This window comes from Schistocerca serialis, chromosome 3, assembly GCF_023864345.2.
Source record: "Schistocerca serialis cubense isolate TAMUIC-IGC-003099 chromosome 3, iqSchSeri2.2, whole genome shotgun sequence".
Classification (NCBI taxonomy): domain Eukaryota; kingdom Metazoa; phylum Arthropoda; class Insecta; order Orthoptera; family Acrididae; genus Schistocerca; species Schistocerca serialis.
Genome location: NC_064640.1, coordinates 770388114 through 770400438, shown reverse-complemented (window position 1 = coordinate 770400438; position 12325 = coordinate 770388114). Strand labels below are relative to the sequence as shown.

At 37.9% G+C, this 12325-nt stretch overlaps 1 protein-coding gene across 2 annotated transcripts in view; it reads left to right on the top strand.

Moving 5' to 3' along the window:
* Positions 1-12325, top strand: part of LOC126470613 (diacylglycerol kinase 1-like) — a 366452-nt gene that overhangs the window by 151890 nt on the left and 202237 nt on the right. The window lies entirely within an intron of this gene.

Below are 12325 nucleotides of genomic sequence, written 5' to 3'. Positions count from 1 at the left end.
ACTTAGAACTACTTAAACCTAACTAACCTAAGGACATCACACACATCCATGCCCGAGGCAGGATTCGAACCTGCGACCGTAGCAGTCGCGCGGTTCCGGACTGCGCGCCTAGAACCGCGAGACCACCGCGGCCGGTAAATTCCATTACAGTCCATACAATAGTAATATGTACATGTACTTCTATACTCGTCGAATGTGAGGCGTTCTCAAGTAGTTATTAATTAATTCTTTGAGTTGTATCACTTTTCTTGATAATCTAAGAACTTTTCTATTTTTGTTCTGGCCCCTACTGTAATACTTTTGCCACTTTGACAACACACACACATTGAGGAATATCACACCAGCACGTGTATGGCATCAATTGTAAAATAAAAAAGTACCAATTTTCATATGAAGTTCTCGTGTATGCCTTACAATCCGTCCCTGGAAATATATTTGTGATCGCAGATTCTCCTTTGCCTTTCCTTCTCACTCCTTTTATGAAAATGTTAATAAACAAAACATATTGAGTTGTGCTACGCTTTATGCTTGTCTTTCACTCGTGTGCTGAATGACAGTCATTAAAGTTTAACTGACGTACGCCTGCGCACCTTTAAATACGAGTAAATATAGCGAAACAGAGCGTTTATAGATTGCTTTTCAAGGTCATCACGAATTATCTCGAGTATGTAACAGAACGTTTCTCACGTCATCTCTTATATTCGTAAAACTTATCTGGTTATTGCCGGCCGGTGAGGCCGTGCGGTTCTAGGCGCGTCAGTCTGGAACCGCGTGACCTCTACGGTCGCAGGTTCGAATCCTGCCTCCGGCATGGATGTGTGTGATGTCCTTAGGTTAGTTAGGTTTAAGTAGTTCTAAATTCTAGGGGACTGATGACCACGGATGTTGAGTCCCATAGTGCTCAGAACCATTTGAACCATTTTAGCTGGTTATTCCGATAACTGAGGACAGAGTCCCGATGTTATTCAATCTGTATATTGAGCAAGCATTAAAGGAAACAAAAGAAAAATTCGGAGTAGGAATCAAAATCCATGGAGAAGAAATAAAAACTTTGAGGTTCGCCGATGACATTGTAATTCTGTCAGAGACGACAAAGGACCTGGAAGAGCAGCTGAACGGAATGGACAGGATCTTGAAAGGAGGATATAAGATGAACATCAACAAAATCAAAACGAGGATAATGGAATGTAGTCGAATAAAATCGGGTGATGTTGCCGGAATTAGATTAGGAAATGAGACGCTTAAGGTAGTAAATGAGTTTTGCTATTTGGGGAGCAAAAACGATGGTCGACATAGAGAAGATATAAAATGTAGACTGGCAGTGGCAAGGAAAGCGTTTCTGAAGACGAAATATTTGTTAACATCGAGTATAGATTTAAGTGTCAGGAAGTCGTTTCTGAAAGTATTTGTATGGAATGTAGCCATGTATGGAAGTGAAACGTGGACGATAAATACATTAGACAAGAAGAGACTACAAGCTTTCGAAATGTGGTTCTACAGAAGAATGCTGAAGATTAGATGGGTGTATCACATAACTAATGAGGAGGTATTGGACAGAATTGGGGAGAAGAGATACAGTCAAAGGTTCGAATCCTGCCCTCGGGCATGGATGTCCTTAGGTTAGTTATGTTTAAGTAGTTCTAAGTTCTAGGGGACTGATGACCTCCGAAGTTTAGTCCCATAGCGCTCAGAGCTATTTGAACCATTTGGGGAGAAGAGAAATTTGTTGCATAACTTGACTAGAAGAAGGGATCGGTTGGTAGGACATATTCTGAGGCATCAAGGGATCGCCAGTTTAGTATTGTAGGGCAGCGTGGAGGGTAAAAATCGTAGAGGGAGACCAAGAGATGAATACACTACACAGATTCAGAAGGATGTAGGTTCAGTAGGCACTGGGAGATGAAGAAGCTTGCACAGGATAGAGTAGCATTGAGAGCTGCATCAAACCAGTCTCTGGACTGAAGACCACAACAACAACAACAACAACAACAACGAGGACAGAGTATATAGTATGTTCAAATGAGTGTGAAATCTTATGGAACTTAGCTGCTAAGGTCATCAGTCCCTAAGCTTACACACTACTTAACCTAAATTATCCTAAGGACAAGCACTCACACCCATGCCCGAGGGAGGACTCGAACCTCCGCCGCACAGTCCATGACTGCAGCGCAGTCGTGTGAAGTTAGCACCCTTTTTTTCGAGAGATATACATTTTTTTCATAGTTCTTGATATATGTGCCATAGTTCTAGAGTTCTTTGTACAAAATTTCAATAGTTCTACAGAATTTAGCGAAAAAAAAACAATACTCGAAAAAATTATCGTATCGAAAAAATTCCTTGTCAATTTCCGCAAAATATAAATAAGTACAAGAGTTCTGAGCACAGTTCTGAACAGAGCTCCAAGAGTTCTATCGACAAATTAAGTAACATTTTTTTGTGCAGCTAATAGTTTAGGAGATAATTGCGTTTTAATGAGAAAATCTTTTCACTTACTGTGAAGTTGGCACCATTTTTTTCAGAAATAGTAATTTTTTGCAGAGTTCTTCATAGATATGCCATAGTTCTAGAGTTCTTTGTACAAAATTTCAATAGTTCTGCAGAATTTAGCAAATAAAACAACAATACTCGAAAAAATTTTCGTATCGAAAACATTCTTTGTCAATTTTCGCAAAAATTAAACTCGTAGAACAGTTCTGAAGAGAGTTCTGAACAGAACCCCAATAGCTTTATCGAAAATCCCAACAACATTTCTCTATGGCGATAATAGTTTATGAGATAAATTGATTTAATGTGGGACACTTTTTCTACAGAAAATAAAAATATATTCGTACAACAGTTCTGATGACAGTTCTGGACAACACGTGAAGAGTTCTATCGAATATCCTAGTAGCATTTTTTTGTGCAGGTAATAGTTTAAGAGGTAATTGCAACTTAATTAAGAACTCCATAAGAGCTCGTGGTGTGAAGCTGGCACACTTTTTTTCAGAAATAAATATTTTTTTCAGGGTTCTTGATAGGTAAGTCATAGTTCTAGAGTTCATTGTACAAAATTTTAATAGTTCTGCAGAATTTAGCGAAGAAAACAACAGTACTCCAGTACTCGTAGTAATTGTGGTGTAGAAACCAGTTTTCTCGATTTTCGCGAAAAGTAAATTCGTACAACAGCTCTGAGGACAGTTCTGAACAGAGCCCCGATAGTTCTATCGAAAATCCAAATAACATTTTTTTGCGCAGCTAATAGTTCGCGAGATAATTGCAATTTAAGGACAAAATCTTTTCACTTACTGTGAAGTTGGCACCCTTTTTTTCAGAAATGTATATTTTTTTCAGAGTTCTTCATAGATATGGCATAGTTCAAGAGTTCTTTGTACAAAATTTGAATACTTCTGCAGAATTTAAAGAAGAAAACAACAATACTCGAAAAAAATTTCGTACAGCGAACATTCTTTATTAATTTTCCCAAAAACTAAATTCGTACAACAGTTCCGATGGCAGTTCTGAACAGAACCCCAATAGTTCTATCGAATATCCTAATAACAGTTTTTTGTGCAGCTAATAGGTTACGAGATAATTGAAATTTAAGGAGGAAACCTATTCACTTACTGTGAAGTTGGCACCCTTTTGTCTCAGAAATATATATTTTTTCAGAGTTCTTGATAGAAATGCCATAGTTCTAGAGTTCTTTGCACAAAATTGTAATAGTCCTGCTGAATTTAGCGAAGAAAACAACAATACTCGAAAAAATTTTCGCGTCGAAAACATTCTTTGCCAATGTTGGCAAAAAGTTAATTCGTACAACAGTTCTGAACAGAACACCAAGAGCTCTATCGAAAATCCTAATAACATCTTTTTGGGGCGATGATAGTTTATACGGTAACTGCTTTGATGTTAAACCCACTGTCTCCACAGAAAAAAATAAATTCGTACAACAGTTTTGATGAACAGTTCTGGATAACACCCCAAAACTTCTATCGATAATCATAATAACAATTTTTGTCGTTATAATAGTTTGTAAGATAACTGATTAATTGTGGGGCTCACTTACTCTACCAAAAAATTATGTCTATTCGTATGTTCTGATGACAGCTCTAGATAGCATTGTAAGAGTTCTATCGAAAATACTAGTAACATATTCTGTGCAGGTAATTGTTTATGTAGTAACTGCATTTAATAAGGAATGCTTGTGAGCCTTTCCCGTGAAGTTTGCACCCCTTTTACGAGAAATTACATTTTTTTCATAGTTCTTGATACGTATGCAATAGTTCTCGATTTCCCTGCTCAAAACACGAATAGTTCTCTAGAATTTCGGTAAGAAAACAATAACTCGGCAAAATTTTGGTATGGTAAAAAATTATTTGTCAGTTTGGGAAAAATAAATTTGTATAACTGTTCTGTGGGCAGTTCTGGATAGCACCCGAAGAGTTGTATTGAACATGATAAGAACATTTTTGTGGCGATAATAGTTTATACGATAATTGTTTTAATCTGATACTCACTTTCTCTACGAAAGCAAAATTCGTAGAATAGTTCTGATGACAGTTCTGAATAGCACCCACAGAGTTCTACCAAAAACTATAATAACATTTTTTGTGACGATGACATTATATGAGATAATTAATGTGGGACTAACTTTTGTCATGTAAAAGTAATAAATTCGTACAAAAGGTCTGATGGCATTTCTTAAAAGGATCCTAAGAGTTCTACCGAAAACTGTAATAACATTTTTTGTGGGGATAACAGTTAATGAGATAATATCATTTACGAGAGACCCACTTGGTCCACATCATACCTCATAACATTTTTATGGTGCCAATAGATCATTAAATAGATTGTGTGTTCACTCTGCAGTGGGTGTGTGCCGATGTGAAACTTAACTGGCAGATAAAAACTGTGTGCCGGACTGGGTCTCTAACCCCAGGCTGTGACGAAGGAATATTGTCACAATATCCTTTCTTCCAGGAGTGCTACTTCTGCAATTTTCGTAGGACAACTTCTGCGAAATTGGGAACGCTGGAGATGAGGTACTGCTGGAAGTACAGCTATGAGGACGGATCGTAAATTCTCACTTTTATTTTGGAAAACCGAAAACCGATAATCCGGATTTATATTCTACTAAATACTAAAAGTCTAAATGTTCAGCACTGTACAAATGCCAGTACACCTTCTTAAGACTGACTGTAGTAACTGTAGGTGGAAGCGTGGGATGTGCACGCTTAGATGATTCAAAGAGAGAAGGCTCGTCAGTGCAAAACAAACAGATGGCTGAGAGAGCAGATACATTCAAACGCGCCACTAACCATATGGTGTCACACCTGTCGAGAAGCGCACCAGAGGTACAATGAGCTGTAGTGGAGTGCTGTTAGCGTGGTTACTATGCAACTTACTTGATGGGCACCAATACACCGTTATATAAAGGTACAATACTTGAGAAACAATGTCATTCACACACACTGAGTTCCTTATCACTCAGTAACAGACTAAATTACCGGTCTAGTGATAAGCAGCCTATGTACCTCACCGACTACATATCTTCGTGTTATAGGAAAAAAGGAGAAAAATACCAAGGGACACAAAATATGAATCCGGATAAACCGGAAATCCGGATTAGTGAGGACCAAATAAACGAGATTCTTGTTTACAAATTTCGAACTCCTTATTAACGTTAATACTGTATCCCCTCAACATAATAACACCTCTATCAGTCATGTACTGAATCAGGATTTAAACATACTACTTAGTTCGTTTGTACAACATATTCATTTAAATATACTTACATTTCTATACATTGTAAAGACTTTTGACTCTCGCTGTAGTGTAACTCATCAAACTTCCACACTTCCTTTCTAACTGGAACAAATGTTTGCAACAATATTAACCACAGAAATTTCAAATTTATTCGTTACACACAGCACATGTTTTTATTTATCCTAGCGTCTGGTGATGTTGCCACCTAACTTTCATCCATGAGGGTCCTGGGCAATTTTTAGCTGTTAGTGGATCCTGGATGTCATGAGAGCTCAAAACAATTACTATTTTACCTTATAAAATTCATCTGGTTCTTCCTGATTCTAAAAATATACACTTCATGTACAGTACCTCGTCATTCTTGTGCTTAAATGTCACTTTGTTTAATTTGGGCGCGCCGCGCGGGATTAGCCTAGCGGTCTTACGCGCTGTAGTCATGGACGGTGCGGCTGATCCCGGCGGAGGTTCGAGTCCTCCCTCAGGCATGGGTGTGTGTATTTGTCCTTAGGATAATTTAGGTTAAGTAGTGTGTAAGTTTAGGGACTGATGACCTTAGCAGTTAAGTCCCATAAGATTTCTCACACTTTTGAACATTTGAACATTTAATTTGGGCGCCGCTCTTTCCGTAGAACCTCGTTTATGTAATATCTTTGAAGAACCTGTCGTCTGTCGTATGGGCAGGAAAAATGTTTACATGGCATAAAACAAAATCAGAATGCGTTTCAACAGTTGCAATATGTTTTAATGGTGGAGTAAAAATGGTTCAAATGCATCTGACTGCTATGGGACTTAACTTCTGAGGCCATCAGTCCCCAAGAACTTAGAACTACTTAAACCTAACTAACCTAAGGACACCACACTCATCCATGCCCGAGGCAGGATTCGAACCTGCGACAGAAGTGGTCGCGCGGTTCCAGACTGTAGCGCCTAGAACCGCTCGGCCACTCCGGCCGGCCTGATGGAGTAAAGATTAAAAACAATGAGCAGAACAGGCATCAAAACTAGGAACAACATGAAAATTGTTCTGGTATGGGCGGACAGGCAACATGTCACATAAACTGAAAAAGCTGCTGAAAGCATGAAAAAGGAGGCCAAATAACAAAGAAAAGAAGCAAAACTAAAGAAAATGAAAAGGACATGAAAGATAACAACAAGATTATGGAGCAGGAATGGTTTGCAATGTCGTCATTGAGAAGAAAATGACATACAAATCTTTAGTTTCAATTTTCTGTAATTAACGTGTTTGCATTCAGAGATACTGTTACCAGTATCTCATCCACTATTAAAGCTACATAAGCAAAGCTATGGATGAATAATAATAAAGTGCTTGCCTACACACTGAACCACATTATTCAACAATGGATTAAATATTTTAAGCTGCAGTATGTCATATTATGTTCTTAAATTATCAGGAGAAAAAATTGACTATTAAAATAGATTGTTTTTAAAATAATCAAAACATGAAACTGGTAAATATTACTGGTTTGCTGTTTCCACAAGGTAATAATTCAAAGAATAAAATTTTTTTATTATCTTTTATTTGAAATAGTGTGTAAGTACATTGAACCTAAAATAACAATTACGTGTAATTCAGTATGTAAGAAAAACATCAATATTCACTGCACAATGTATTCCACAGATTTACAATGTATTTCACCTAGAGCCCACTATATACCTATTCTTTGATAAAAGTTTCATTCCTGAATCTATTGACAGTCTTGCATTATTAAATTTCAAAGTACCATTAAAAACTACAGGCCGTGATGTACAGGTCCCCGTAACAGCTCTTCTTCAGAATACACTAAAACCCAGAAGGAAATACATATGTCGGGAATTCAGTAATAAATAAGCATAGAATTTATGATGTGTGAAACAACTAAGAAAAATAAGCTGGTTCAAATGGCTCTGAGCACTATGGGACTTAACATCTTAGGTCATCAGTCCCCTAGAACTTAGAACTACTTAAACCTAACTAACCTAAGGACATCACACACATCCATGCCCTAGGCAGGATTCGAACCTGCGACCGTAGCAGTCAAGCGGTTCCGGACTGAAGCGCCTGGAACCGCACGGCCACCGCGGCCGGCGAAAAATAAGTACAGAAAAATATATACGTGAAATTTGGGGCATAAAATGCTCTTATTCTAGTAACTAAAACAGGAGGGCTGTGGTTCCAGAAAGAAAGATACTAAGAATTAACATAAGAGCTGTATTTGTAATATTTAGATATCAACTTTTAGCAATTGCTTACCTTATAAAGCAAAATTCCTATGTAGGAACTATTTGTTTCGTCTCGTCGGTATTGTAGCTGCCATTTGAAAACTTTCCTGTCTTGACGTACATGAACAGGTGTGGAGAAATTATCGTTTCTTTTGAAACTCTCTGTACATCTTTATACAAGTCATCTTACTGCTTCCAGTAGGTTCCATCAAAGACATATGCCGTGTAGTGTTTGATGGAGCTATTATAATGAATGGCACCAATAAGATTTCTTTCGTGATCGTTTGCAACACACATTTCTTCCTTTGGTTTGGAGGAAACTGATCTTCAGTTAGTGGGCAAGTTGTTGTACTAGTATCCATCATCAAGTAGCATAAAAATCTCTTTTCTTCGACTGCTTCTCCTTTACATTTCTTGCATTTTATGATAGTCTTTAGACCTCCATTTGTTGCATCTACAGCATCTTGCACGAAATTATAACCAAGTCAAAGTCCATTGTCTTTAATTTTGAAAATTATCCTTCAGTCGCTGCTGATGAACGAATAGATAGAGGAATATGGAAAGAAGGATACATCACAGCTGTCCACAGTGGTATATAGTACATCAACTCTTTCAGCATCTCTGCAGCATTAGGAATGTTGTATAGATTCACATCAAAGAGACTGTCATCCTTAGTCTGATTCACGATGACTTCAGCTTCATCGTAGATACGTTTTGCCCTATCAATCCACGCGTTTGCAATAGATTCCTTAAAGTTCAAAATTGATTCCAAGAGACAGTCATCATTGTTTTCAACATCATCAGTTTTCTTGTCATCATCTTTCTTTTCTTCAATATATGAATGACGTGGACCACCTCTGATAATGTTATCAAGGTGGTACTGATGTTCCATTGATGAATATTCTTGACTGCACTCATCAGTACCAAGATGTTCACTCAACGCAACAGCCGAAAGTGAGCGCAAAGCACTTTCAATATCACGAAAACCTGTCGTCATGTAAATATGGGCCAAAACTCAAAGATATAGTTGTTTAACTTGTGATTTACCCCTTGAGAAGCATTTCCACCTCGAAATCATGTCCATAAAATGGTTTAAATCTATCCTCAAACAACACGAGGGTAGAATTACTCTTTCATGCAAAACAATATGACTATAACACCTATTCAAATAATCTGTTAAGTCCGAACAATTCGCTATTGCTCTGGAAATGGCAACCAACAAAGCCTTACCAAAATCAGTTACCATGATTTTTGGTCTGGGAGCTCCAGATCTGACGATTTGCATAAAGAAAAATGACAAGAATGATGCGTCATGCCTAGAGGATATCATCTGATAAGTTGGGCAACTGATTGATGATCCATTGACGATATTTGGATCTTTACTAGTGACGTTTACTTTGCGGATGCACATGTACTGATACAGGTATATGTAGTTTGACTTAATTTCCACACAGTCAGCCCTGTTTGACAGATCCTCAAATCGTGAAATAACTTGAAATGAAACGCCACCTGTGGCATCTACTGAATCGTATACACTGCTGTTGATTTGATGACAGTATTAGTGCAACTGACTTTGATCTTTCAGCCAATATACACAGAAGAACGGGTCCAATCCGATTGCGTAAACTTCGTCCCGATGGGTTGTATGTTTTGCGATTTGCAGGTTTTCAACGGGCATACTAGTTATTATACCAAATCGTTTGTCCCTTTCCTCTTCTTTAGCCTTTCTCAAGACATTAGCATTTGGTAAATTTTGAGTAATCATGTCTCCGAAAGACATATTTTTCGCTTCGTAATTTCGCCAAAGAGCTGCAGGAATCCTGTTATCAACCAATTTAGCAGCTACCTGTTGTCTTCTGGTGCCACGAAGTTGAGTCCTTTTCAGGTGATTTCTATTGTCTGAAAAGGTTGAAAGTCTGCAGTTCAGAATAATGTCGTTGTCCTTTTCTGCACCTTCAGAGCAATCCCTTCGAAAGTGGCTCCGCATTCTGTTCATCTTCCTTTGATCTTCAAGAAGTACTTTGAACTTGAACTTTCATACACTTTCGCGTATTTGAAAGAAAAGGCACATGGAATTTTGTGATGTTCATAAATTTTATTAGCCATCAAATCGGTCCATTTCCCTATTTTCAGTTTTGAAGGCTTTCCAAGTTTTCTCTTTGTTGGTTTTATGGTAGACCATTTTTCTGCTGACAGTAGTAAGTCGAATTGCTTTGTCATGTCCTTGTAGCACGAAAAACCAAAAACATTCCACGACTCATCTTTGCTGTCGTCGTCTTTTTCTTCAACGAAACATTCCAGCCTGAAAGTGTTTCTAACAAAAGTAAGCAGATCATGACGATCTTCTTTAATTGTTGTGTAAATATGTTTGAAGACATTTTCGAGCCGATGTCGGCCATGGCATCGGACAGTTTTTGGAAGACGGGATGAGACGGAGTTAACTGAATGCATCTATCATCGATTACTTTAAATTCCTCCATGCTGAGAAGACGTTTCAATTCTGGTAGATTGTACATTTTTATGGGTATTACGGTCCTAAATATCACTTTCACAACAGCACCGACTGCACAACAAGCACCGACTGCACAAGAGCTCTGACTGAACGAGCATAATTATTATTTCCATGAGTGTGAGTAGTATTGTTACGTTTGTCATTAGGGGCAGATCAAGGAGCGAAATGCAGCGCCGGCGGGCGGCTTCACACGACGCGGCGCGTGCCACCCAAAAAGTGCAGCTGTTGTTGTCATTAGCTTTGATGCTACCGCGAGAAGCTTTGCTGTTACCTCTATTGTAACTGCTACGCTGACGTCACTTGCCGATTGTTTAAAAGACGCAGTTCAAGTGTTCATTGTTTCCAGATGTAGTGCCTCGACTTTTGCATTGTTGCTGTGCTTTGTTTATTATTTTTTGGTCTTGAGAGGTCTCAGGGACGTATCATAGTTTTCATTATCCTTCCAACGGCCCCATCTGTTCAAATTGATACATGTCGAAATTTTCTGTAAATTACTTTTTAACAGTTTGTAGTATTGGCGCCTTCTCGTTAATAGCTTCCCTTCTCCGTATGCTTTTCATTGTTGTGTGATTCTGTAAATTACTTGTCAACAACTGGTAGCACTGGCGCCCTCTCGTTATAGCTTCCTTTCTCTGTATGCCTTTCATTGTTGTATGATTCGGTATCGACGCTAATCCTCTCTTGATGAGATATGAGCCGATTGCTCGTTTTTATCCACTGTTTCCTTTCGTATTTCATTTCAGCAATTAATTTATTTGTTTATCAACGTAGTAAGTAGTACAAAGCTAATCTAGAATGTAAAATGCACTTAAATTCTGTTTGAACTGTTTAACCGCCAGTGTCCGCTGTCTGAACGTCAAATATCAAATTAATACACTGTGCCTGGTTGCGTTATTTTATAGGAATTTTATTAATTAAAGTGGGATGTACTTGATCATGCTGAAGAAATCCAAAGCATATAGTTCGAAGAGGATAATATTATTTGAAATTTACCTGGACCGATAGGCGCAGCCAAAGTAGCCTTTGTGATGCTGTAATTGCCTCATAGAGGATATTTGTCTATTGTAGTTTTGTATTTCAATCAGCATTTTGAGAGCATGAAAGCTTCATTTCAGCGTAAGAGACGGGTAAAATCAATAGATACTATTTAACTGAAAGCCTTAATCAGTCTCTTGTATTTAATTGTTGTTAACAAAAGCAACAGATAAAGCCTGGAAGATCTGTGTGGAACTGATGGGGATGTCACTGAAAAATTTCACCTCGCATATGAACATAAAACGTTTCAAATTTATTTTGGAGTGCCTTAGATTTTACAGTCGCGCTATTCGTGATGAAAGGAGACAATTAGACAAGCTAACAGCAATTCGGGAAATATTTACTGTGTTTGTACGCAACTACCATAAATCTTATACCCTTGGAGAAAATTTTACAGTAGACAAGAAGCTGAAAGGATTCTGTGGAAGGTACAGTTTTTGCCAATATGTATCTATCAAAACAAACAAGTATGGATTTAGAATCTATGCTTTTGTGGATTCTTAAGACTTTTACCTGTACAATTTGGAAATATACGCTGTGTTGCAACCAGAAGGATTTACCAACTGAGCAATAAACATTTTGATGTTGTTCTGTGACTGTGTAAACCTACATATCAGTCGGGTCCAAATGTGAAAGTGGACAACTGGTTTACTACTACTGGAATGATAATAGAGCTATGAAGGGAGAATTTTTCTTTTGTTGGCACGATGAAGAAAAACAAGCGTGAGATTTCTCTAGAGTTTGCTATCAGTAAAAGAAGGGCTGCCAGCAGTTCCTTTTTTTGGCTTCCATAAGACTGAACTCTAGTTTCCT